The 27,729-nt window shown below is 40.9% G+C and overlaps 1 long non-coding RNA gene across 1 annotated transcript in view; it reads left to right on the top strand.

The window, feature by feature from the left end:
* LOC125486874 overlaps positions 1 to 26,184 on the top strand; it is a 32,548-nt gene extending 6,364 nt beyond the window's left edge. The window contains exon 2 of the long non-coding RNA XR_007265494.1: positions 25,762 to 26,184. This is a non-coding gene — a long non-coding RNA (uncharacterized LOC125486874). The remainder of the gene's footprint in view (positions 1 to 25,761) is intronic.
* The last annotated feature ends 1,545 nt before the right edge of the window (positions 26,185 to 27,729 follow it).

Consider the following 27,729-nt stretch of genomic DNA (forward strand, 5'->3'; position numbering starts at 1 on the left):
GCCAAGCAGCATCATAGGAGCAGAGATGCTGCTTGGCCTGCTGTGTTCATCCAGCCCTGCACCTTGTTGTCTCGGATTCTCCAGCATCTGCAGTTCCTACTATCTCTGATATTATTACTGGACCAGTTAGATCAGACTGAAATCCAACTTGATAAATCATACCTTTTTTAAAATTTAATGAGGTGGTCTGTCACTTATACGCAAACATACAATGCTGCAGATTTGGTTTTAACAATAAGGTAGAAGTTAATTACACAAAAGAAAGAGGTTAAAATAGAATAAACTGAGCTTTTGCATATAACACAATTTGAAAGATTTTGAAACACACAGTGAAAATACCAAAATTTCATTTATCCCAACAGAATCCTCTTCACACTATTCAAACACCAGAAAGAATTCCCTTCCCTTTTACAGCTTAGCCTGTGACACCCACATCCCATGAATGAATTAAATAGGAACATCTAAACGATTGACTTAACAATTTCTTTCAATTTTTGGTCTTGAATGTTAGGTAGTTTCTACCTTGAGTATTGACATGATTGAGCTTTGACTTTATTAGCTTCAAATCACCCTTCAGGGTCTGATCAAAAATTGCAGGTCTGGAACTTCCAAGCTAAACTCCCTACATTGAGTTAACCTATTTTTTGTCTGTTCTAAACTATCCCCTTTCTTCAAAAGAAATGGTTTTACATGTCTAACTTCCACCAGGACTTCTGTGAACTGAAACCAAAATCTTATAGTGTTTTGATGAAGCAAAAAAAAATTCCTGAGCCTTCTAACTCAAAGCAACCTAATGCTCTTCGATGTTTACTCTGTTCTCTTGTAAAACTCACCAATGCAAACAAAATCCAGGGGCTATGTCTCTCATTCGGCATTTAAAAAAAAGGCTCTAGAAATACTGACAAGTTAATCATTAAAACTCTCACACACAGAGACCAAAATCCAATTTGCTTCCAGTTCAAAACTCAAACTCTAAAATAAATTATATTGAATATATAGATATATCACACACCTTACATCATACTGTGCTTCCACAAAAACAGTTTGTAGCTTTTTCAATTACTTTCCTCCAACTGATTTGAAGACATCAAGGTTTACCTTGATTTATGATCTGTTTAGATATTCAAGTTTAGCACAGTAACCAAACTGGAACTTGCAGAGATTTTGCTTGTTTTGTGTGTGTAAGGCTACGGACTAGTTGGTCAAATGATCTGTTTCTGTGTTATCATTTTTAAAGAAAGACAGGGGTCGATATCCTGGGATTCTCTTTCTAATGGGCAACGTGGGTATACAAAAGGCAGCTCACACCAAGCTTCTCAAGGACAATTAGTGATGAACAATAAATGCTGGCCTGGCCAGAGATGCCCACATCCCATGAATAAATAAAGATAAAACTTGGATTTGTACAGCACCTTTGACATTGGGGCATCCATTATTCTTTACTAACAATGTAATTCTACAGCATATCATTAAATTTCATTAAAATTATCACTCAATTATTACATATATTCCAAAATCTTAGTATTACTGAAATATGAATTTTTCTGAACTAAATTTTCTCCTGTTGGCCTGTTTCCAAACTATAGGTTATTGCTGTCATGGCAACAGCAAACATTCATATGTTGGTATCTCATGGACCTCATGCTCTCCAATGAATATTGGCAGATGAAATCTCAATGTATCTTTCCTGAAGTATGTTTCTTACAATTTACTTATATAATCAAGCGTTGTCCCAGTGTCAAAAACTGGAAGACATGAAAAAGCTGCTGTTTCTCCCAGGTAAATGACTCTCAAAAGTAATTTCTAAAGTTATTTATGGCTCGACCTTTGCAATACACAGTGCAATTAAAAAAGCAGACAATGGTCGGGCTCAGATTAAAGTTTATCCCCTATTTATCACTGCAAAGTGGCGTCAACAGTGTTCAATGTTCATCTATCTGGTGGCATTTAAACCATACAGAAGTAAAATAAGTAGTAGATGAGATAAGAGTCAAAATTGGGAGCACGTGTTGAATGGACAAGCCACAAAGCACAGTGTAAATAAAGTGAAAAGGATTGCAAAAGGCTGCTGAAACCATTGGTCCAAAGTATATCCATTGGAAAAGAGTTAGAATACAAATCAAAAGATGTAGTGATGTACTGTTTTTATCTCATGTATAGGAGAGTCTGCAATATTAGTCTGTCTTTTCCTTACAAAGTTCTTAAGCTGACAGTAGGCTGCAAAGGAAAGAGCTTTGACACAGTGGCTCAGTGGTTAGCACTGCAGCCTCATAGCACCAGGGACCTGGGCTCAGTTCCACCATCAGACAACTGCCTGTGTGAAGGTTGCACAGTCTCCCTGAGTCTGCACAGGTTTCATCCCACAGTCCAAGGATATGCCGTTTAGGTGGATTAGCTATGTTAAATTGTCCATAGTGTGCAGGCTAGGTGAATTAACCATGGGAAATGCAGGGATAGGGTAGGTCTGAGTGGGATGCTCTCCTTCTGAGGGTTGGTTTTGGACTTGATGGGCTGAATGGCCTGCCTCCACACTGGAGGGATTCCATGAAAAGCAATGATACCAGGTCTCAGGAACTCCAATTGTGAGATGAGACAAAAAGATGTTCAACTTACGTTTCGAACAATATGCTTAAAACAGCCAAACAGAAGAGGACATTTAAAAAGGGACACAACTATTGTCATTGATACAACTTTTAATTGGGATATTATTCAAATATACCTGGCGTTCCTCAGGGAACATTGTTCCATCCAGCTCACTACTCTGACAAAGTTGTCTTCTGTAATTAACAGTCACCAGATGTTATTTAAAATTTTTACAATGGGAATGGCAAGAAAAAGGTATTTGTCAAGTGGATACAGTGGAATCAAACAGCACAGTTCTAAGTTGCAGGCACTTGTTCTCAACTGTCTGTGAGGGACTTGGTGTCCTGTTCTAAGGCAACATCCAGCAGAGGATTAAGAATAGGCACATGGGATATGCCTGAATTAGTTTATTCTTTCATGGGATGTGGACATCACTGGAAAAGCCAGCATTTGTTCCCCATTATTAATTTCCCTTGGCTTGCTCAGAGAGCAGTTACATTCGATCACATTACCAAGTAAGGATGACAGATAGTGAACAAGATGAGCTTTTCCTTTACAATTGATGGGAGTTTTTTGGCAGACTAGCTTTACGTTCCTGATTTTATTAAAACTTAAACTTCAACAATTGCTGTGGAGAGATGTGGACCCGTGTCTGCAGAGTATTAGTCTAGGTCTAGCATTAGTAGTTGACAGACATTACCAACACTCCACCTCCGCCCCATCAAATCAGAATAGAACTGTTTCTGTCCAATAAAGAACAAATAAGCCCTGCTTTTAATGACTTGGCAACCTAGCAATGACGGTTGTTTTTACCCACTGCATCATTGGTAGTTGGGTGCTAACTCTTGCAAAATTGCAGTTATCAGCAGTTATAATTACGTCTTACATAAACTAATACATGAATAGATTACATTCTTCATGGTATTCACACAAACCTTATCTGATTCTCAACAGCCAGCCAAATTTTTCTGATAAAATCCAAGTTGGTTTATTGCTCCAGGTTAAGTTTAGGCTTTGCGGCTCAGTTGTTAGGTCCACAATCTGATTCATTGCTGCCTGGTACAGGGGTCCAGTCCAATGGAGGATGCAAAACAATGGGCAAAATATCAAATTTAAAGGAATTTATACATTTAGAGTTAATTTGCTGCATACAGAAACAGATATTATTTTAGTTTTTTTCATTAAGCTTTGAAAAGAACTAACTTTAAATATTTTGAGCACTCCAAATTGCTTTTTTTAAAAAAATAAATAGACTAGTGTGGAACATTTCTATTGACAGATTGAAAATGTACGTGATACACCAACAGATCACTTTACTTCATTTCAGAAAACATTTTTAAGGTAACTCAGTTTAAACATTTTTTTCAAGGCCAAAAACTGAAGATAAGCAATAAGTTTCTGAGTACTGATGTGAATTTAACTCCAACATGGTGTGTTTTATCTGATGGAGAAATGCTTACGTGATCTCCTGTAATATAAAAATTGGCACGGATATTGTGGTATTACAGCTAGCTATTAGATACGAATACTAATTTCCTGTGGCACATAAATATCTGGGTTAATATTAAGCTATACAACAGAACAGCATGCTGCTAATAGAGTGCCATGCTCCAAGTGATCTGAATAAGATGGAGTTTGTAACCTTTTTTGCCCTCGAGTCACAAGTTGAAATACAGTGCTATCATTATGAACTCTTCAAGGTGTACTCACATACTGACTGTGAGATGTAATATACATTCTCTTTTTCTCAAAGGTAAAAACGTAACTCAAACAGACATATGTCGTTGGACAAGGGTAAATACTGGTAATTAAAACAGTTAAATAAAGTTCACAGGACTAACATTTCAAACATCAATGTGTCCTGGCAAATCAAAATGACAAGGGCTGTGAGAGGGCTTTAATATAATTAGGGTTCAGGGCGGGGTATACGTAGGCATAAAAAACAAAGGATATGGTCACATTGCAAGGCAACTATTTGACAATGGTACCCAAAATGGAACAGAATGAGCATGTACAAGCATTGAAAAAAACAACAACTGGGTAAAAGGGGAAAAATGGCAAAAAGGAAAAATTAATGTCTTTTTTTACTTAAATGCACATAGTATTCTGATTAAAATGAATGAATTAATGGTGTACATAGAGGTTAATAGGTCTGATCATACAACTCATGGGCAGACATGACTAGAAGCTCAAAGCTGGGAACTAAATATTCAATGGTACGTGATTTTACAAAAGGACAGCAGGGATGGAAGGCTTGTGGGCTAGCTTTGTTAGTAAAAGACAGAATAACTGGAATAGAACAAAATGATCTATGACCAGATGATATTGAATCCATATGGAGGTTAGAAACAACAATGGCAAGAAGACACCGGTTCGAGTAGTCCATAAGTCCCCAAACAATAGATGCTCTGCAGAGCAGAGAATAAATCATTAGATAATGATGGCATGTAAAAAAGGCAGTACATTGATCATCGATGACTTTAATCTTCACGTAGATTGGGAAAATCAAATTAGCAAAGGAATAATTCATGGAGTGCTTTTGGGACAGTTTCTTTGAACAATATGTTGTGGGTCCAACCAGTGATCAGGTTATTTTGGATCTGATAATGTGCAATGGGACAGGATTAATAAATCACCTCAGAGTAAGACATCGCCTCAGGAATAGTGACCATAACATGGCAGAATTTTGCATTTAGTTTGATAGTAAGAAACTTGGGGCAGAATCAGCTGTGCTAAACTTAATTAAGGATACTTACATGAAAATTAGGACAGAGTTCGTTCTGGGAGATACATAAAGCAGAACAACTGACATGAGAGATAAAAGTACTTGGGAAAATGATATGGCTAAATGCCATTAGATCTCCTGGACCTGATGGTTTACATCCTAGTCTGTCACTTTTTAATGGGTTGTATTTCTCCTGGAATGAGAGACGGCTACAAAAGGACTTGCAAGTGATTGGTACAGCTGTTACTGTTGGTGCAGGTGGGGAGATGCCCTGAGCAAGTGAGTAGACAGCACAGAGGGTTAGTTGCTGTCAGGAGTTAGGGTGGGTGATGGCGAGAGAGAGAAGAGTTTGCAGAGCCTTAGTGAGAGTGACAGAAGGTAGAGCCTGAGCCTTGTTGGGATGTGGGGACAGCAGCAGAGATAGAAGTATCAGAGAAAGGATGATATACTTAATGCTGGTGGAATAGAGAGGGTCACTGAACTTCTTCTGAAATCGCTGGGCACTTTCTCCAGATCATGGACACCTCACTGACCCAGTACCATCCTCAGACCAGGATGGTACGGTCTTGTGTCGTGGCATCCACTACTGGTCCTAGTGAACAGGAAGTCACACCTCTGCACTGCCCCCTTCAAGTCACTGTCCCCAAAAAGGGGCACCAGCTGCTCCATGTGTCATATCTGAGGCAAATGTCAGAAACCATGAGAGGCAGCTTGGAATGAGAGCGCTTGTCCAGGTGCAGAGTGGATTTTTAAAGATGGCATGGGCACAAGGGATGCTACTGAATTCTAGTATATCCTCTGGGGTTGTGGGGGTTGTTCAGGAAATAACGCATGGTAAGATGTGCCAGAATCAGACTTAAGGGCGGGTAGGAAGGAGGCAAGTTTGGTAAGATAGAGCGAGAAACCTCATTAGGTTTCACAGCAGGAATTTCTCCAAAAAGCTTGACATAACTCGGACTTAGCCAAAATAAAATGTAAGTTTCAGCAGATAAGTTTACTTGGCAGGCATCACTATATCTGTAAGTCTTGATTCCCAACTTCGGGTGTGCAGATGCAAACAGTAAAAGCTGGTGTCTGATGTATTCTTTAATAAGAACAACTCAAACACTCCCTGTTATTTTTTCCCAGAAATATACTTTACTCTTAATATTTGTAAAGGCACATTGCAAAACATTTCAACTTAAAATTTATAGAATGTGCATGTCCCGACACAGCATATTCCAATGTTATATGCCTCAATATAGTTGCAAAATTCTAAATATTTATAATATACAATCCACGTCAGGCCTATTGTTGTTTCTATCATAAAGTGAAGGCCAACAATGTTGCAATTCATGTGAAATGATTAAAATATCTGGTAAGGGTTAGTCCTCCTTCCCCTCCTTTAAGATACTGCTTAAAACCTACCTCTGAAATCAATTGTTTCATCACCTGTAATGTTGCCTTCTTTGGCTCAATGTCTCATTATGTTCCTGTGAGATGCCTTGGGACATCCTATTGCATTAGATGTGATATGTTACTGTAAACTGTGGTTCTATTCGCATGTTTTTGTGATTTTTGATAAACTCTCACACTCAAGTGTAGAAACATAGAAAATAGATGCGGGGTAGGCCATTTGGCCCTTCGAGTCCGCACCACCATTCAATATGATCATGCCTGATTGTGTAATTTTAGTATCCCATTCCCGCTTTCTCTCCATATCCCCTTGATTCCTTTAGTCTCAAGGGCTACATGCAGCTCCCTCTTGAATACATCCAATTAACCGGCCCCCACAGTTTTCTGTGGGGCAGAATTCCACAGGTTCACAGCTCACTGAATAAATAAATTCTTCCTCATTTCAGTCATGAATAGCTTACCCCTTATTCTTAGACTGTGGCCCCTCGTTCTGGACTTCCCCAACTTCGGGAACATTCTTCCTGCATCTAGCCTGTCCAGTCCCATCAGGATTTTGTATGTTTCTATGTGATCCACCCTCATTCTTCTAAATTCCAGTGAGTACAAGCCCTGTCGATTCAGTCTTTCTTCGTATGTCAGTACAAGTTTCTGTAAGTAAAGCAGTATAGGTTTCCTGGGGAATCCAGCATTGTCCTGTGGTATATGCCTCGATATGTTAAAATTTTAAAAACTGTGCGGATTTCTTGTGGACTGGCATTCCCACAACACTCCAAATTCCTGCCTGCACTTTCCTGAGGTCCATTATATCTTTTTTTAAAATTTATTCACAGGATGAGGTCATTGCTGACCAGGGCAGCATATATTGCCCATCCCTAATTGCCCAGAGGGCAGGTAAGGGTCAATCATATGGCTGTGTGCCTGGAGTGACATGTCAGCCAGACCAGGTAAGGATGGCAGTTTCCTTCCCTAAGGGGATTAGTGAACCAGATGGGTTTACCCCGCAATAATTGTCAACAATTTCATGGTCATCATTAGACTCTATCATCCAGATATTTATTGAACTCAAATTCCACCATCTGTTATGGTAGGCCTTGGACCCCAGGTCCCCAGGATATTATCTGGGTCAACAGTCCAGTGATAATACCAATCGGTCATTACCTCCAGCATACAATACATACCTGCCTTAAGACATCACATAGGAACCCAGATGTTAAAGGGTTAAGTTAATAGACTCTGATGAAGAGTATATTTGCAGCCAGCAGCTGATGGCGTTTCATTCATAACTCCTCAGCAGCTGCTTTGATTTTCGTAAGAATGTACACTATATTTTCCTGACATTATAGTCAAAAAAGCACCTCATTAGAGTGATGCACTTTGAAACCTAATTGGCAGAAACATTTATTTTTGGTTAATAACCTCCCAAAAATAATGTCTCTCACTTTATAATTCTGTAATTCAAAACTAATCAGTATGCTTAATTAAAAACATTAGGAGGGTGTTTGAAGGATGATGGCTTTTAACTGTGAGTGGTTTACATGATGAGTGGAGGAGAGACTGTCTCTCGGCGGCCTTTGATCTCGATATTTGTCTGGCATTCTGTTTTCCTTAACAGTTTCCTGGTTTGTTTCAATAAGCACTGTCGCACTCCTGGGGATTGCATATAAATGCATCGTCCTAAAACAGCTATTCATGAATGCCCAGATAAATGCTACCAGCTGGGAATGTGCCTTGGCATCAAGTGTTTCTTTAGCAGGACACAATCAATTAAACACTTAGAGATAAAGCATTGAAGTTGATTTGGTAACAGTAAATAAAATGGTCTCTGCAATAATTATTTCCGATGTATCGTTTTCTCAACTGCTTATTCACTTCCGCTTAATATTTTCAAAGCAAAAATAGTTCAATTAACTTCAGTCAAGGTTAGTGAAGTTCGAAGGTTTCAGTTTTCCCCCGAAGGAAGATTGGTTTGCGATCATCTGAAGTCAGAAGAGGTATCAGTAAAATGGTCTAGCAGCCATAATCCTATTGGCCCCTGGTCCTTTATCACATCGAAGAGTTAGTGTTGGGTGAAATTGTGTGGGCAAGACTCTGTAAGCAGATTTGTGCCGTTCTCTGACTTTCTTCATCCACGTCACTCCTGAACATATCTAGTCACACGTCTGAAAAGAAAAAGCTTGCATTTTATTTACATACAAATTGATAAATTAAACACAGGTGTAGGCCACTTGGCCTTTGAGCCTACTCTATCACTCAGTGGCTGATCGAACTACTCCGTATTCCCACCTACCTCCATAATCTTTCATCCCATTGCTTAGCAAGAACCTATCTACCTCTGCCTTAAAAATAATCACGGACTTTTATTCCATCGCTTTTTAAGGAACTTCCAAAGACTCGCAAGCCTCTGTAAGAGAAAGAAATTCTCCTCATCTCTGTCTTAAATGACTGAACTTTGTTCTGTGTTCTCCCAAATAGGAAACATCCTCTCCACATCTACCCTGTAAAGTCCGCTCAGGGTTTTGTACATTTCAATCAAATTGACTCTTACTTTTCTTACTCCATGCCTCATAGGACAACCCACCCATTCAAGCCTTTGGTCTAGTAAACCATCTTAGAACCGTTTCTAACCCATTTATATCTTTCCTTAAATAAGGAGACCAATACTCTACATAGTATTATAAATGTGATCTCACCAGTGCTCCATATAATTGAAGTATAACCTCCCTACTCTGGTATTCTTAATACATTGTGGCATTCCATTAGCTTACTAAGAGACAGGATTTATTCACATTTGGAAGCGAATGGACTTGTTAGTGATAGGCAAGCATTGGGTTGTATGGGGAAGGTCATGTCTCACCAACTTTACTGAGCTTTTTGAGGAGGTGACAAGAATGATTGATAAGGGAAGGGCAGTGGATGCTGTCTACATGGACTTTAGTAAGGAATGTGATAAGGTACCTCATGGCAGGCTGGTACAAAAGATAGAGTCTCATGGTATCTGGGGTGTGCTGGCTAGATGGATACAGAACTGGCTTGGTCATAGAAGACAGAGAGTAATGGTGGAAGGATGCTTTTTGGATTAAAAATCAGAAACTTACTGGTGTTCTACAGGGATCAGTGCTGGAACCTTTGTGATATATCTAAATGATCTAGAGGAAAATGTAGATGGTCTGATTAGTATGTTTGCAGATGACACTAAAATTGGCAGAGTTGCAGACAGTGAGGAGCATTGTCAAAGGATACAGCGGGATATGTATAGATTGCAGATTTGGGCAAAGAAATCGCAGATGGGGTTTAACCCAGACATGCATTTTGGAAGATCAAATTCAGGTGCGAGTTATACAATAAATGGCAGAACCCTTAGGAGCGTTGACATACAGAGGGATCTGGGCATACAGGTCTGCGGATTCCCTGAAAGTGGCAACACAGGTGGATATGGTGGTCAAGAAGGAATACAGCAAGCTTGCCTTCAACGGCCAGGGCATCAAATGTAAATGTTGGCAAGTTACATTTCAGATATCTATAATTTTGGAATATTTTGTGCACTTCTGGTTGCCACATTACCTGAAGGACATGGATGCTTTGGAGAGGGTGGAGAGAAGGTTTACCAGGATGTTTGCCTGGTCTGGAGAGTTTTAGTTACGAGGAGAGTTTGGATAAACTGGGATTGTTTCACTGGAAAGACAGAGGCTGAGGGGTGACCTGATAGAGGTCTACAAAATTATGAGAGGTGTATACAAAATGGCTATTCAGACGCTTTTCTTCCCAGGGTGAAAAGGTCAACCACAAGAAGGCACAGGCTCAAGGCGGGGGTGGGGTGGGGGGTGTGGTGGTTGGGGGGGATGTTTAGGGGAGAATTGCAGGGAAAATCTTTCAACCAGAGGGTGGTAGGTACCTGAAACACACTGCCAGTGAAGGTGATGGACGCAGGCACATCAGCAATGTTTAAGGTGTAACTTGATAGATACATGAATGGGAGGTGAACAGAGGGATAGAAACTATGTATGGACATTAAGTAGCATGTCTAAATAAGGGCTAGGAATCAGCACAGTCTTGGTGGGCTGAAGGGCCTGTTCCTGTGCTGTATTATTCTTTGCTCTTTTCTATTTACCTGCTGTGTCTGCTGTGATGAAGTAGACAAAATGTTATACTTCGAGGTTTAATTTTCAAAATAAAGGCAGATGGATGTGGGTCAGTTCTGTGAGGGCTACTTTTTTTTAATCAGAAAGTTAATTTGTAACAATGGCCTCAAAGCATCAGATTCAAGGAAGCATCTGATTGCAGTTGTGTGCCTGGAAGAACTCATGTGTTAAGGTATTTTTAACTGTATTCAATATATGTGCTGCTTTATTTGTTTTTATTTCTTTTGTGTAATAAACTTAGTTCTGTTGTTAAAGAATATCTGCAGAACCCTTGCTTCACAGCCAAACCTTCATTTTAATGAATTACAAAAATTAAACACATGATCTATCAAGCCACTTTCATTCTGGGATCTTACTTGTCCAGTATTACCATCAACTGGAATCACATCAGAGTGTGGACTGCTCTAGAATTGGAATTCATTGATTTTAATATGTACTTATGTTTCCTTTAAAGAAGCAAGTATGTGGAGATACCAAAGATAAAGCTGGAATATTATGTCAAGTTTATTACATAGATTGGTCTTTTAAAATGGCTTTGAACGTTGCTAAAAGTTTTCTTGGGGGTACAAGACAAAATTGGATTATTTTAAGCCTGACTAAGGCTAAAATGAGAGAGTTAGCAGATACATTGAATGTAGAAATAAAAATTGGCATGGGCTTCAAAGATGCTGTTTTAATTAGATGTTGAAGTTTTTGTGCTATCTGACATGTATAAAATGTTTAACAGAACAGTACTACATCTTTCTAAAGACTTAGTCGTGTAAAATATCTATTTATTGAAGCTTGTATTTTCCATAATGCTCAATGCCCTGCAATATGAATTTCATGTGTTACTCACAATATCTCTTTGTGATATCTGATCAGTACCACTGTTTGATGAACAACCATCCCTTCTTCCTCTACAGGTCTATGAGGTCATCTCCAAATCCTCAGCAGAATTCCATTTCAAATATAGGAGCACTCTACAACTCTTTCAGTGTGAGCTGTTTGTGCCAACTTAGTCTATATCTATTCCCTGAGCCCTCAGTTTATGAAGACATGCCAAATACTTATTTTTAATTAACCTCATTCGTAGCACCCACTTACTGTGGTGTTGGACTTCATTTAGCCATTGCTGTGGTTACCTACAAATAATGGAAAAATACCCAGAACCTATTCTTGCAATTGTTCTACCTTTTAACCTCAACTGGACTTTCCATGATTCTATGAAGCTTTGACTTTCACTACTGCTAAATCATTCCCCAGGAGTAAAGCAATTCCATCCACAGGTAATTTCTCACCTCCCCTATTACTCATTGAGACAACAAGTCATACACCAATTGGACTTTGTATAATGGGACCTGTCCTGTTTAGCTTTCTCTAGAACCAACACTCACTTTGTTAACTCTTTGCTATTACAACTCTTTGTAGAAACACTGACAGTCTGTTTTTATATTTCTAGCTAGCTTTTGATCAAGCTTTATTTGCTTGCCTCCTTATTAATCTTTTAGTCATTCTTTGCTACTTTTAGTACTCTGTTTAATCTTCTAACTTGCCATCCACCTTTGTGGAATTACATGTTTTTTTCTTAACTTTGATACTATATTTAACTTTTCTTTAAATTAACTATGGATAATAGGTCCCTCCACTTTGGAATTTTTGTCTCATTGGAATGTATTTATTCCAGTAATCTGGAATATTTAGTCTGCAATTCTATTTCTACTGACCAACCCCGCAAGCTAATTTGCCAATGCACTTCAGACAGCTCTGTTCTCATGTCTTCACAATTGCCCTTATTACTTAAGATTAAAATATTGGTCTTGAGCCCTCCCTACTCTCTCTCAAACTGAATGCAAAATTCAAAAATATTTTGTTTACTGTCACTTAGGGACATTTTCACTATGGTGTCATTTTTAATCCATTCTCATTGCATAACCACTGCACTTTCTAGACAACAAAGGTATGTGTTAAGGTGGAGTCACTGTTATAAAGTAAATACTGCAGCCAGTTTACACACAGCTAGGTCCCAAATGCAGCAATATGCTAATGGTCAGATAATCTGTTTTAATGATATTGGTTGACAGATTAACTGGGAGACCAGGGAGAGTGTGTTTGGAAACAAAACAGAAATTGCTGAAAAAGCTCAGCGGGTCTGGCAGCATCTGTGAAGGAAAAAACAGAGTTAACGTTTCGGGTCCAGTGACCCTTCCTCTGCAAAGTGGTGCCATGAGGCAGCAGACAGTGCATTGGGGTTAGCTTCTCATCCAAAAGGTGATAAACCTGACAGTGTGGTGACCCCTCAGTGTTGTACTGGAGTAAGTAGCCAGAATGTATACGGATTAAAGGACACAACTTTCTTTTAAACTTAAAATTAAAAGTTTACCAAGCCTAGGAATTTTGGTAAAAATCCCTATTTAGTGTCAACTTTGCTTCAGTAATTGCCATAAATCAGGAAATTGTGTAATCAAGCTCCAATCCAGTGATTTGTGCATTAATCCAGGCTAACACATTTGGGTAGGACTGAAGGAATGCTACACTGTTTATTGTGCAATCTCAGACATGTGGACATAAAAAAATCACAAGATGCTAGTTGAAGAGGAGCAGGGGAGTATAAAAATAAGAATGGCTGGGACTTTTTTCACTGGAGTATCGGAGGTTGAGGGGTGACCCTACAGAGGCTCATAAAATCATGAGGGGTATAGATAAATGAATAACAAGGGTCTCTTCCCTAGGGTGGGGGAGTTCAAAACTAGGGGGCATATTTTTAAGGTGAGAGGAGAAAGGTTTTAAAAGGACATGAGGAGCAACTTTTTTACACAGAAAGTGGTTCGTGTGTGGAATCAACTGCCAGGGAAAGTGATGGATGTGGTACAGTTGCAACGTTTAAAAGACATTTGGATAAGTTCATGAATAGGAAATATTTCGAGGGATATAGACCAAGCGCAGGCACATGGGACTAGTTCAGTTTGGGAACATGGTTGGCGTGGGCTGGTTGAACCAAAGGGTCTGTTTCCATGCTGCATGATTCTATCACTGTATGACTCTGTCCCTGCTACTCCTAATACCACAAAAACCGAATATCCGCTCAATTATTTGAAATATCAGTCGTTATACAGATTACATTTCAATGACAATAAGAAAATTTACTCCGTTCAGTTTTCATTTCAATCCTCTCAATGATTTTTATTTCAAATTTTCCTGACAAAATTAAGCACCTCAACAAGATGACTGATCATTGATCCAGTATTTTGACCTTTTCCAAGTCATCATTTTTTGATAAATACATGCAAGTAGTGTATGCACCAACACACAAAACTTTAAACAAATATCTCAAGATAACTATCACAGATTCCTGGAGGGAAAACCAGCTTTACAAATTTTCAAACTGTCTCGATGTGATGCACAGATGAAGTCGATGAGAAAGATAGTACTTAGAAAGTGGCCATCACAGCCTCAGGACATTGCAAAGTGCTTTAGAGCCAATAAAATATCTTTTGTTGCAATATAATGTTCCTAGAGGCCATTTTCGTAAAGCAAACTCCCACAAACAGCAACATGATGTTAATCAAATCAACTTTGAGATGCTGAGGTGGAAATTGTATAGACAAGAGGAGAATACAAACACAATTTTAAACTCAATATCTCTAAAGAAACATTTCCTTCGAACGTAAAATTGGGATGTCAATGTTAGTTCACTTAAGCTAGGAATCAGGGAGCCAGAGATCTTCAGTTAATTCCCACGATCCTGTACACTGTCCTTCACTATTCTCCATCCTGTTCAATCTCCTTCTCCATCCCCATCCTGTACCCTCTCCCTCTCCATCCCCATCCTGTACCCTCTCCCTCTCCATCCCCATCCTGTACACTCTCCCTCTCCATTCCCCATCCTGTACACTCTCCCTCTCCATTCCCCATCCTGTACACTATCCCTCTCCATTCCTCATCCTGTACACTATCCCTCTCTATTCCTCATCCTGTACACTCTGCCTCTCTATTCCCCATCCTGTACACTGCCCCTCTCTATTCCCCATCCTACACATCGTGTCTCTCCATTCCCCATCCTGTTCATTCTCCCTCTCCAATACCATCCTGTACACTCTCCCTCTCCGTTCCCCATCCCGTACACTCTCTCTCCCCATTCTGCATCCTGCACATTGTCCCTTCTCTCTATCCCCTGTGTCTTGCTTCCTGATATCAGTTACCAAAGGTCAGGCCATTTGTCGCTTCTTCCTCTCTTGTGAATGAGATGGAAATATTGTATTTGTCCTTTACTATTATCGTACTGGCCATTAGTGAACTTACTTAAGAAATACCATTAAAACAACAGTTAGTGGTTGTTATAAAGATTGGGAAATAGATAGGTTTGGTTGGAGAGCAGTGAAATGCACAAACTGACCAAAGGCATAGAGCATGGGTTTAATGGGCTGGAGAATTGAGCAAAAGCACTGGGCATGAGTTTGATGGCATATCGGTTGGCATTGCCCTCAACAACAGAATTCTGCTTGTTAAGTCCTTTCATTGACTTGGTTACAAATAGGATTTATAGCTAAACGAATCAGAGTGCAGATAGCCTGATCAGTTTAGGAATTCAGGAAACTTGCAAAGGAACAGGATTTGCATATAAATCACTTTATTATTAAAACACCAGAGGGGGGTTTCTGTTAGTAACGGTGAGATGTTACAGGAGTCTCTAGGTTATGATTGCATACACTCATTATTGCACACGACAGTGGGATTGCCCTCCTGACATGAATCTACTTTGTACAAGCAGCATTCTTCCTTCTGGCATTGTGTAATCTGATCAAAACTGTGCACATGTGGCCATGAGACTGGAAATTCCTATCTTCATGGAGCCCTTTGTGTTCAGCCCAGCAAGAGTTAATTGGACTGTACATAGTGGTGTTGCTATGGTGTTGGATTGGCTCTTACAGAGAAAACAAAATCGTAGCCCAGTTGCAAAGGACTTGAACAGAAACAGAAAATGCTGCTATCACCACAGCAGGTCACTCAGGATCTGTGGAGAGAGCAAGCAAGTTTTATATTGGGATGTAGACACTGTATGGAACCTCTTTCCAATCTTATTGTATCTTTCCACAATGTCTGATTTGAGTTCCTACGGCCGCAGCATTGCACTTTTAACACGTAACGTAAACCTTCCCCCTCCTGAGTAACTGTTAAAGTAATGCTGCACTCGATTCAAGTTGTACAAGCGCAGCTATCAAATCACTGCCTGGCTGTGCACTCAATTCATGTTCAAGATTAAACATAGAAACTAGGAGCAGGAGTAGGCCATTCGCCCCTTCGAGCCTGATCCGCCATTCAATATGATCTCAGTGGTCTTCTACATCAACACCATATTCCCACTTTCTCTGCATTCCCCTTGATGCCTCTATTATCTAAAAAATTATCAATCCCTTCCTTGAACATATATTGTGCGTCCCTGCCTGCACAGCCTTCTGTGGTACAGAATTCCCCAGGCTGACCACCTTATGAGTGAAGAAAGGTCTCCTCATCTCAGTCCTAAATGGCTTACCCCATAACCTAAGACTGTGTCCCCCAATTCAAGACTCACCAACCCCAGGGGCCGACATCCTCCCTGCATCTAGTCCTTCCAGCCCTGTTAGGATTTTAGATCCTAATATAACCAATGGGGATTCAGGAAAAACTTATTTTACTCAGAGAGTTTGAGATATGGAGCCTGCTACCATATGGAATGGCTGAGGTGAGTATCCGAGAAGCCTTTAAGGAGAATTGAGATGAGCACATGAGGGAGAGGGAAGTAGGATAATGCCAACAGAGCAAGGCAAAGTAGGGTGTCACATCGACAAACACTGGCTCAGCCCTGGAGAGCGGAATGGCCTGTGCTATAAATTCTCTGGAGTTCTACATAATTTTTCTGTGGGGCATATATTGTGCAGTTGGATGTTGGTGCAGGGGTACATTCATTCTGAGACAGAAAGTCATGGATTCAACACCCATTCCAGGGACCTGAACCCATAATCTAGACTGACACTCCAGTGTAACACTGAGGGAGTGCTGCACTGCCAGATGTACCTTCTTTCGGATGCGATATTAAATCCTCACCCTTTGAGGTGGACCTAAAAGCTCCTATAGCACTATTCAACAAAGAACTGGTCATTTATCCCACCAGCAGCTTAGAATTTCTGGTTATCTATTAGATTTCTGGGATCTTTGTGTACACAAACTGGAAGCTACTTTTCTTTCATGACAACAGTGACTATACTCATTAACCATGTGATAACAAGCTGGGATATAGAATCGAGCACACTAAGGAAGACAGCTGCTTTATCATTCACCAGCATTTTTTCCTTAAGGAAGATTCTGAAGCCAAATCTGCCAATGATGTCCATCTTTGTAGGAAGGGTTTGAGTCTTAACTTCCCGCCCTTTATATTCAATCCAAAAGGCTCAAGGAAGATTATCTTCATGACTTCCTGTTCAGAGTATGCATCTCGCATGTCCTGGTGATCTTCCTTTTGAATGAACTGGCAGCATGAAGCACTGTCTGCTGAAATGGTTGGAGTTAGATGATGCAGCGAGTTTCAACAATACTGTCCTGGCACTGTCACTTAACCTCATCTGCTTACAATGCTAAATGACTTACAACTCAATTCTTCAACACAAGTTAGTAATTTTTAAGGGGGTGCTGTCATCATGCAAAAATACATGGGCATTTTTCCTTTCTTGCAGATACAAAACAGTTGGGTTAATTCTCCCAGAAGGGAACTTCCAAACAGCAGACTTCTCATTTTCCCATTACATGCTTCAACCTATTACAAAATCATCTGAAAACGACATTGTGAAAGATCATTGACCCAGCATTTGCACAAGCTGGAGTTTTTGAAAACAACATACACCACAATTTTACACCACAAGCTTATTTGATGCAACATCAAGAATCCTGCAAGTGACCTATTAAGGCGACACAAACCCAATATCATCCAAAATGATTAAGCCTTAACATAAAGAGCTTTGTTAATTCTCACTATTGTATCATTTCTATTTCCCTGGCTAATCTCCCTTCCGGATTGTTTCCAGGCCATTGAAAGGGTGCCAATTGGATCAGAGGTTGTGAACAGTTTGTGTCAGACAGCCATATCTGTTCAAAGTGAGATGGGAGAGACTATCTGAAAAAAGACAGCCATAAGTGTTGGATCAAGTAAGCACTGCCTTTATCTCCCCATTTGTGACAGCCACGTTCTTCTTTATGTCACTGTTAAAACCTTTATTCCACTCTTTTGAAGAGGAACAGGTCATCCCGCTGATCCCACAATTAACAATACACCAAAACACAATAAACAATGGAATGGCTCATGACACCTTGATGTGTGCAAATTGGTGCACCAAAATAGCAGCTATATAATGGTTGTGAAACAATTGGTCCAGGGACATCAAATGTGTTTTGTAAGTGGAAAATTTCCCTTCATTCTTTTGCCAGCATCAGGGTCAGCAAAAAATTCGGGTCAGTAGCTTCTTCAACTCTGCTCCAATAATTAATGGAATGGAATAGAAATTTATTGCCACGTGTACTTTTACATCAAAAATACAGTGAAAAGTTTTATAAGTCACCCCACCACAATGCCTACATCAATGACAGAAGTCATACATAATAACAAAAAAAAGTAAAATTAAGACAGAGTTCATCACGGTTCAGTTAATGGTTCCTGGGCTCGGGGAAAGCCGATTTAAGAACGATGGAATACCCTGAAGACGCAACTGGGACGAGACTGCCATGCTGGGCCACTGGATACCAGGCCAGAAGCCTCCACCAAGGAAAACCGCCATGTTAGGCCAAAACTGCACTCCTGGAACAGACCACCTGCTGTGCCACTGGAATACCTGAACCCTGAAGGGGAAGAAGACTTCCACACAGGGATGAGACTTCCACACCAGGCCAAGACCTCCACGCTGGGCCAGGATCACCTTCTTTCCTCCTTCAGGCGCAGAGGCCTAGCTGTAGATCTGGAGCCTTGGCCTAGCCTGCGAGTCCAGGTCAGGGGGGTCAGACTGGGACCTGTTCCTTGCTTGCCGGGAGACCCCAGGCTGTGGTGGAGCCATGTCCACCCCATCCTGGTATTGCTGCAACTTTATGCCTTATTCTCACTGATATGGAAAGTTTCATGTGTTTCTCTGCACCAGAAAAGCTGCCAACTCGGCTTGTGCCGCAGACACAATCCCAGGGGCTGAACTCTCTCTGAGTGGAGGCTTAATGGTAATGTCACTGGACGAGTAACCCATTGGGCCAGAGTAATCTGGGGACAACCCTGAAGTGTTTTCTGAAGAAGAGTCACACTGGACTCAAAATATTAACTCTGCTTCTCTCTCTTCACAGATACTGCCAGACCTACTGTGTTTCTCCAGCATTCTCTAAACTTGCTTCTGTTTTCCAGCGTTTACAGTATTTTGGCCTAATATTCTGGGGACAGTGGTTCAAACCTCTCAAATATCACCTGCAATGGTCTGCTCACACTGCTCTTTCCAGTGACAGACACATTCCAAGGAAGAATTAAACAAAAACGTGACAGCTGACAGAGTACACAACCTCAATTGACCAGATGGAGCTGGAATTGAACTCTAATGCTCAAGGAAAGGACGCTGACCTAGAGGTAGCTTCACTAGTATGCGTAGGCTGTGCTGAACCCCATTTGTCACTAACTAGTCAGCACTGATGTTCCGGGGCCAGCAACTTGTATGTCAAGAATGAACCATCTCAGGTGAATATAAAAGATCTCACAATGTGAGTTTGAAGAGTCACAGAGTCATATAGCACGGAAACAGACCCTGCGGTCCAACCAGTCCATGCTGACCATAATCCCAAACTAAACTAGTCCCACCTGCCTGCACTTGGCCCATATACCTCCAAACCTTTCTTATTCATGTACTTGTCTAAATGTCTTGCAACTGTACCCACATCTATCACTTCCTCTGGAAGTTCATTTCACACACAAACCATTCTCTCCATTAAAAAGTTGCCCCTCATGTCTTTTTTTAAATCTTTCTCCTCTCACCTTAAAAGATATGCCCCTCTTCTTGAAATCCCCCACCCTAGGGAAAAGACACCTGCCATTCACCTTATCTATACCCCTCATGATTTTATAAGCCTCTATCAGGTCACCCCCTTAACCTCGTACTCTCCAGTAAATAAAGTCCCTTCCTATTCAGCTTCTTCTTATAACTCTAATCCTCCATTCCAGGCAACATCCTGGCAAATCTCTTCTAAACCATCTCCAGCTTAATAATATCCTCCTTATAATAGAGCAACCAGAACTGGACATAGTACTCCAGAAAAGGCCTCGTCAACATCCTGTACAACCTCAACATGATGTCCCAATGCCAATATTAAAAGGTCTGAGCAATGAACTCAAGTGAAGCAGGGAAATTGCTATTGCTGACCTGGTCAATGTTTGTCTCTGAACAAACATCACTGAAGTAATCCATTATCACATTGTTGTCTGTGAGGGTTTGCTCCTACACGTTCACTTCATTGGCTGTGAGGTTGTGAAAGATTTTGTAAAAGTGCAAATCTTTCTCCATTTGGAACTGTGAGTAATGTAACCTTTTCCTTTTTTTACTTTATTTCTCTATTTTGTATCCAAGTTCTGTACCTAGGCACTTTGTACCTAAGATGGCCCCATGTGGGGCAAAATTGTAAACTTTTCACTGTACTCCTGTACTTCTGTACTTGAGTAGAATAAAGGATATTCTAAGTTTTACCATTTCATTTTATCATGGGGCATAATTCCAGATTTTACCTTGACTCATCTGGTCATTTGTATTATTTTACAAATTTTCTCTCATTTTTAAAACTATTCAGATTTGAACAACAATCATCTGGAAGTTAATGTCCCTTGCCAAGTTATGTGCCTTCCTGGAATCTTTGAACTTTTGCACATATCTTATATTCTGCCGGGTTCTTTCAGTCACACACAGAGCATGTACATAATTGAAAGGTAAATCAGAGAAGTGGTAATTCACTTTAAAAAAAATTAGATTTCAAAACATTGCAAACTACTGCTTATTAACAATGAAGAGTAGCACATTTCCTCCAGAAAAGGGAAGTGACTCAAATGTGTCTCTGAAATTATGAAAGACTTCAAAAGACTAGATTTATATTGAGAGAGGAGACCAAAACCAGGGGCCTGTAAAAAGTAGCCACCAATCAGGAATTCAAGGAAAATATCTTTAGCCAAAGAATGGTGAGAATGTGAATCTTAATTCCAAATGGAATGGTTTAGCCAAAAAGCAAAGGGAAGCTGAGTGTGAGGAAATAGGAGATTTTTTTTATCTTTAGTTCATGGGATGTGGGCGTCACTGGCCAGGTATTGCCCATCCCTAGTTTCCCTTGAGAAAATGGTGGTGAGCTGCCTTCTTGAACTGCTGCAGTCCACATGCTGCAGGTAGACCCATAATGTTGTTTGGGAAGGAGTTCCAGGATTTTGAGCCTCAAGAAACAGCAATATATTCCCAATTCAGAATGAAGAGTGGTTTGGAGCAGAACTTGCATGAGGTTCCCACATATTCGCCGACCTTGTCTTTCAAGATGGTAGTGGTTGTAGATTTGGAAAACGCTGTCTAATGAGACTTGGCGAATTTCTGCAATGCATCTTGTAGATGGGAAAAACTGCTGCAACTGAGCATCAGCAGTGGAGAAACTGGATATTTGTGACAGGGTGTCAATCAAGTCATAGAGTCATACAGCACAGAAACAGACCCTTCCGAACCAACCGGTCCAGGCCAAACATCATCCCAAACTAAACTAGTCCCACATGCCTGCTCCTGGCCCATATCCCTCCAAAGCTCTCCTATTCATATATCCATCCAAACATCTTTTAAACATTGTAATTGTATCCGCATCTACCGCTTCATCAGGAAGTTCATTCCACATGCGAACCACCCTCTGTATAAAAAATTTGCCTCTTATGTCTTATTTAAATCTCTCTCCTCTCACCTTAAAAATATGTCCCCTGGTCTTGAAATTTCCCATCCGAGGGAAAAAACAACTACCATCAACTCTATCTATACTCTCATTATTTTATTAACTTCTATCAGGTCACCTCTCAACCTCCTACACTGCAATGAAAAAAATCCCAGCCTATCTAGCCTTTCCTTATAACTCAAACCTTCCATACCCAGAAACATCCTGGTAAAACTCATCTGGACCTTCTCCAGCTTGATAAAATCCATCCTATAACTGGGTGACCAGAACTGGATGCAGTATTCCAGAAGAGGTCTCCCCAATGTCCTGTACAACCTCAACATAACGTCCCAACGCCTATACTCAAATGACTGAGCAATGAAGGTAAGTGTGCCAAATGCCTTTTTAACCATCCTATCTATATGTGACGCAAACTTTGAAGATTTATGTACTTGTACCCCTAGGTCTCACTGTTCTACAACACTACCCAAGACCCTACCATTAATTGTATAAGCCCTACCTTTGTTTGTTATACCAAAATGCAATACCTCGCATTTATCCAGACTAAACACCATTTGTCATTTCTCAGTCCATTGTCTGATTTAATCAAGATCGTTTTATAATCTTAGAAAACCTTCTTCACTATCTACTATGCCACCAATTTTGGTGTCATCCACAAACTTACTAACTATGCCTTCTATATTCTCATCCAAATAATTTATATAAATGACAAACAAAAGAGGACCCAGAACTGATCTCTGTGGAACACCGCTGGTCACAGGCCTCCAGTCCTAACAGCAACCCTCCACCATAACTCTCTGTCTCCTACCATTAAATGGGTTGTTTTGTCCTGCATGGAGCCAGTTCTTGAGTTTTGCTGGATCTAGACTCATTCAGGCAAGTGAGAAGTATTCCATCACAATTCTAATTTGTGATTTGTGGATGGTGGGCAGGCTTTGGGGATTCAGAGGCTGAGTTTGTTACCAACAGTATTACTAGCCTTTGACCTGCTCTTGTCACCATTGTATTTATGTGGCAAATCCAGCTCAGTTTCAGCTAAATGGTAACACATAGGATGTTGATAATGGGACATTCAGTAACTGAATTTCTTTTGAATCTCAAGGGCTGATGGTTAGATTCCCTCTTGTCAGAGTGGCCATTGCCTAACACTTGTGTGCCATAAATACTGCTTGCCAGTTGTCAACCCAAACATGAATATTGCTTATGTCTTGCAGTATTTGAACATGGACTGCTTCAGTATCTGAAGTGTCATGAAGCATGCTGAACATTGTGCAATCATCAGCAAACATCCTGATTTCTGACTTTATGATGGGGGTGGGGGAAGGTCATTCTTGAAGCAACTGATGTTGGGCCTAGGACACCACCCTGAGGAACGCCTGTAAAGATATCCTGCAGCTGAGATGGCTGACCATCAACAACAATAACCATCCTCCTTTGTGCTAAGATGACTCCAACCAGCAGAGAGTTTTCCCGCTAATTCCCATTGACTCCAGTTTTGCTAGAGCTCCTTGATGTCACACTTGGTCAAATGCAGCTTTGCTGTCAAGGGCTGTCACTCTCACACTCTCACCAGAAAGGGGATGTTTGTTGAACCTCTGCACACCTTCCCCCCGACCCCCCCCCGCCGCATCTACAGTGAATTTCATAATTGTCCACCACCAATCACAACTGGATATGTAAGGGCCAAAGGGTACAGATCACAGATCACAGATCTGCTCCATTGGTTGTGGAATCACTTAGCTCCATCTATTATTTGCTGTTTATGCTGTTTGGCATGCAAGTGGTCCTGCTTGGTAGCTTCACCAGATTGACACCTCAGTTTGGGTATGCCTGGTGCTGCTCCTGGCATGCCCTCATGCACTGTCCATTGAACCAGCATTCGCCTCTTGGCTTGATGGTAATAGTACTGTGGGGGTATGCCAGGCCATGAGGTTGCAGATTCAGCTGGAGTGCGAGTCTGTTGCTGATGGTCCATAGGACCTCTTGGATGTCTAGTCTTCTGTTGCTAGATCTGTTCAAATTCTATCTCATTTAACAGTGTGGTAGCGCCACACAACACAATAGAGGTTATTTTCACTGTGGTGACAATTTGAGGCAGGCAGATTAGTGAGGATGAGGTCCTCACTAGTGAGGATGATGTTGGTTCCCTCACCAGCTGCCGCAGACCCAGCCCAACAGCTATGTTCTTTGGAATCAACCAGATTGGTCAGGTGCTGCTAAACCATTCATGGTGATGGACATTGAAGTTAGTCACCCAGTGTATGTTATTCACAATCGTCACCCTCAGTGCTTCTTCCAGTGATATGTACTGGTTCATCAGCTGAAGGGATGGAATACATGGTAACCAGCAGGAAGTTTCCATGCCCACATTTAATCTGATGCTATGGGTTTTCATGGGGATGAGGGAGTTGACACTGGACCTACAGCTGGACTGATGAGCTATAGGGAGAGGCCGAATAGGCTGGGGCTATTTTTCCTGGAGTGTCGGAAGCTGAGGGGTGATCTTATAGAGGTTCATAAAATCATGAAGGGCATGGATAGGGTGAAAAGCCAAGGTCTTTTCCTCAGGGTAGGGGAGTCCAAAAGTTGAGGGAATAGGTTTAAGGTGAGAGGGGAAAGATTTAAAAAGGACCTAAGGGGCAACATTTCACGCAGAGGGTGATGCATTAATGGAATGAGCTGCCAGAAGAAGTGGTGGAGGCTGGTACAATTGCAACATTTAAAAGGCATCAGAATGGGTAGATGAATAGGAAGGGTTAATTAATATTAATTTAGGATATCTGCTTGGCATGGAGGAGTTGGACCAAAGGGCCTGTTTCCGTGCTGTACAGCTCTATAACTCTATGTCTGTATGAGTCCCAGGATAATTCCCTCCTGACTGTATACCGTGTGCCACCACTTACCGTTGGGACATACCCAGGGATGATGGTGGTGGTGCCTGAGATGTTATTCATGCAGTTTCATTACTTCCAGCTTTGCAGCAGTTGATACAATGGAGTGGTTTGCTAGGCCCTTTCATGGGGCAGTTGAGAGTCAACCTCATTGCTGTGGCATTAGGTCAGACCAGATAAGGATGATACATTTCCTTCCCTTTGGGCATTTACAACAATGGGCAATGGTTTCACAGTCCTTATTAGATTTTTAATTCTATATTCTTACTAAATTCAAATTCCACCATCTGCCATTGTAAGATTCAAACCCCAAACACATTACCTGGGTCTCTCAATGACTAATCCAGCCACAACACCACTAGGTCATCATACCATCACCCCACCCCTCCCCCACCAAAGGTAAGCATGCAATAATAATTGTGGCACAGTGATAGTGCCCCTACCTCTGGACCAAAAGACCTGCGTTCAAGTCTCAGCTGCTCCAAAGGCATAAAATAACATCTTGAAATTAATCAATCAAAACTATCTACTTTGGGGGAAAAAAAGGGAGAAAATCAGCCCCTGCCTATCAATATTGGTCATTCTGTCTGCAAGCATCCACTTATACATGTTAGATGAGGAGAGAAGGGAATTTGGCTGTGAAGCCCTGTTTAGTGTCCTGCCTAAACCTTGCAGAATGGCCCCAGAGGTGAGGAACAAAGGGGAACTGGTGTCCTGAGGAGTTGAACACAAATATGAGCCTATGCTTTGCAGGGGTGGGTGAAGGGGCAAACAATCAGGGGAGAGGCAACAACAAATTTGCAAATGCTCCTGGGAAATTACAATGTTTTTGAATCCTTTCTTGGAGTGATAAGCAATTTGGAATTGTACTTTAATTAATTACAGATCATTACTGAACCAGCTAAATTGGCTTTGAATGGCATTTAACATTTGCTATCTGAGGTACAGTTCCTCATGTGAACCCCACTGTGTAAGGACTTAAAATGTTCCTGCCTATCTGCCTGGCTCCTTCATGTAGTTCCACAGATAGTCAAATCTCCTCATTGTGCTGTGGAATGTTTCCAAACTAAAAACACGTTTTCTTTTCTTCCAGGTGCTGAACTTTACAAAACCAGTTTAGGAACGGAAATGTAATAAATGGGACATGGGCCCAAGGCTTTTCTCAAAGAAACACGTCAAGGTTTCTTTAGCAGGAAAGGCTGATCTTGGCCAGTTGCTGTCGACATTTGCAGCAGCTGGAAAGGGTAGTTGAGCTGGAGAGCCTGCAAAAGGGATCAAACAATGATCATCAAGGCCATTCAGCAGCAGATGGAACATGAGATGTTCTCTCGGGGAAACCGGCAAGGAGTGAAGACAGAGCCACCAGTAACTATTGAAACCTCCTGAGAACATACATAAAGATGGAGCAGACCAACTCTAGCCTCAGATCTATCCTTTGCATTTTCAATTTTCAATTATTTGATTGACCCAATTTTATAACATTTGTTAAGCATCCCAAGATGTTCTGTAATCTGTCCAAAGATGCATTTAATTATTCAGCTATGACAGAATTATTACAATGGAGAATGATTGGGCCCATCATGTCCTTCCAAACTCTCCAAAATGAGCATTTCACTTAGCACCACAGTCCTCTGAAGTAGGGATGAGGAGGCTAATGTTAGTAGAGTCAAAATTAACATGTATGATAGTTTTGAAATAAATGCTGCAGTTATGCTCAACTTATTCCACGTTGTAACAAAAACAGTCTGTGTAAGTACTATTTGTTGCTTCATGGAGCCATGAGGTAAGTGAATTGAAGGCCAGGCAGGATGGTCCAGTTACCATGGAAACGGGCAGATCTAAGGCTGAAGGCTGAGATAACTGGAGCCTGCACAAGGTTGAGAATTATAAATGTGTGCTGATCTGATAATCCACAACTCCACTCTCCTGCCTTTTCCCCATAACCATCAATTGCCCCTTACTGATTTCAAATCTTGTCTATATCAGCCTTGAATATACTTGACCCAACCTCTACAGCCATCTGCAGCAAAGACTTACGTGGATTGACTCCCCTCTGAGAGAAGAAAATCTTCCTCATTTCTTTGTTTTCAAAAGGCTCTTTGGGCGACCAAGATGAGCTAGAATAAAATCCCTTGCACAACCTAGAATAAAATCTTTATTTCCTCGACCCACACAGAATCGACCATGATCATTTCTCAGCAAACCAACCTGTAACCCTGCACGTTCATCCTTGTGAAACAACAGTGTCATTCCTATTACAATGCCTCAATTCAATCTGCCTCTACCTCACAGTCAAGCATTGCATTCCAGACTAAACCATTTTTCTCTTGTCACTTTGCTTCTTTTGTCAATTACTTTATATCTGCACCCTCTTGTTCTCATCTACTCTGTCCAAATCCTTCATGATATGATCTATCAGATCTCATCACAGCTGTCTGTTCTCTGGAGAAAACAGTCCTAATCTGTCAAATTGATCTTCATAAATGAAGTTTCTCATCCCTGAAACCATTCTCATAAATCTGTTCTGCACCTTCTCCAGGGCCCTTACATTCTTCCAAAGGTGCTATGCTCTGACCTGGATGTAATACACCAGCTGAGGCCAAGTATAAGTGTCTTACACTCAAAGATTTTTGTGTATTGCGTGATGAGTGAGTTTGTTGAAAACATCTGACAGTCTTTGGCATAGGGTTTTAGAATTGGAATTATTCAAAACGCAAGAATTTTTTGCTTTTTCTTTTGAGAACTGTTGTCAAGTTAAAAGTTTTGCAAATTCCCTCTACCAGCTGTTAAACCTGCCTGAAATTTGTATCAGGCACCCAGGCAAATACACACCCCACTTCCTGTCAATCTCAATTGTCCAGAGCAAGCAACTGAATTCCCGATAGAAACAATTTAATTCTTGGAATGTGAGAATTGTTGACAAGGCGCACACTTCTTACTCAGCGATAATCACTCTGATCAACTGGTGATGAGCCACCTTCTTGAGATGTTACAGTCCCCCATGTAATGAGCATACATCCACAGAGCTGTGAAAGAAGGAGATCCAGGATACTGGCCAAGT

This window comes from Rhincodon typus, chromosome 34 (genome assembly GCF_021869965.1).
Source record: "Rhincodon typus isolate 14 chromosome 34, sRhiTyp1.1, whole genome shotgun sequence".
NCBI classification, from domain to species: domain Eukaryota; kingdom Metazoa; phylum Chordata; class Chondrichthyes; order Orectolobiformes; family Rhincodontidae; genus Rhincodon; species Rhincodon typus.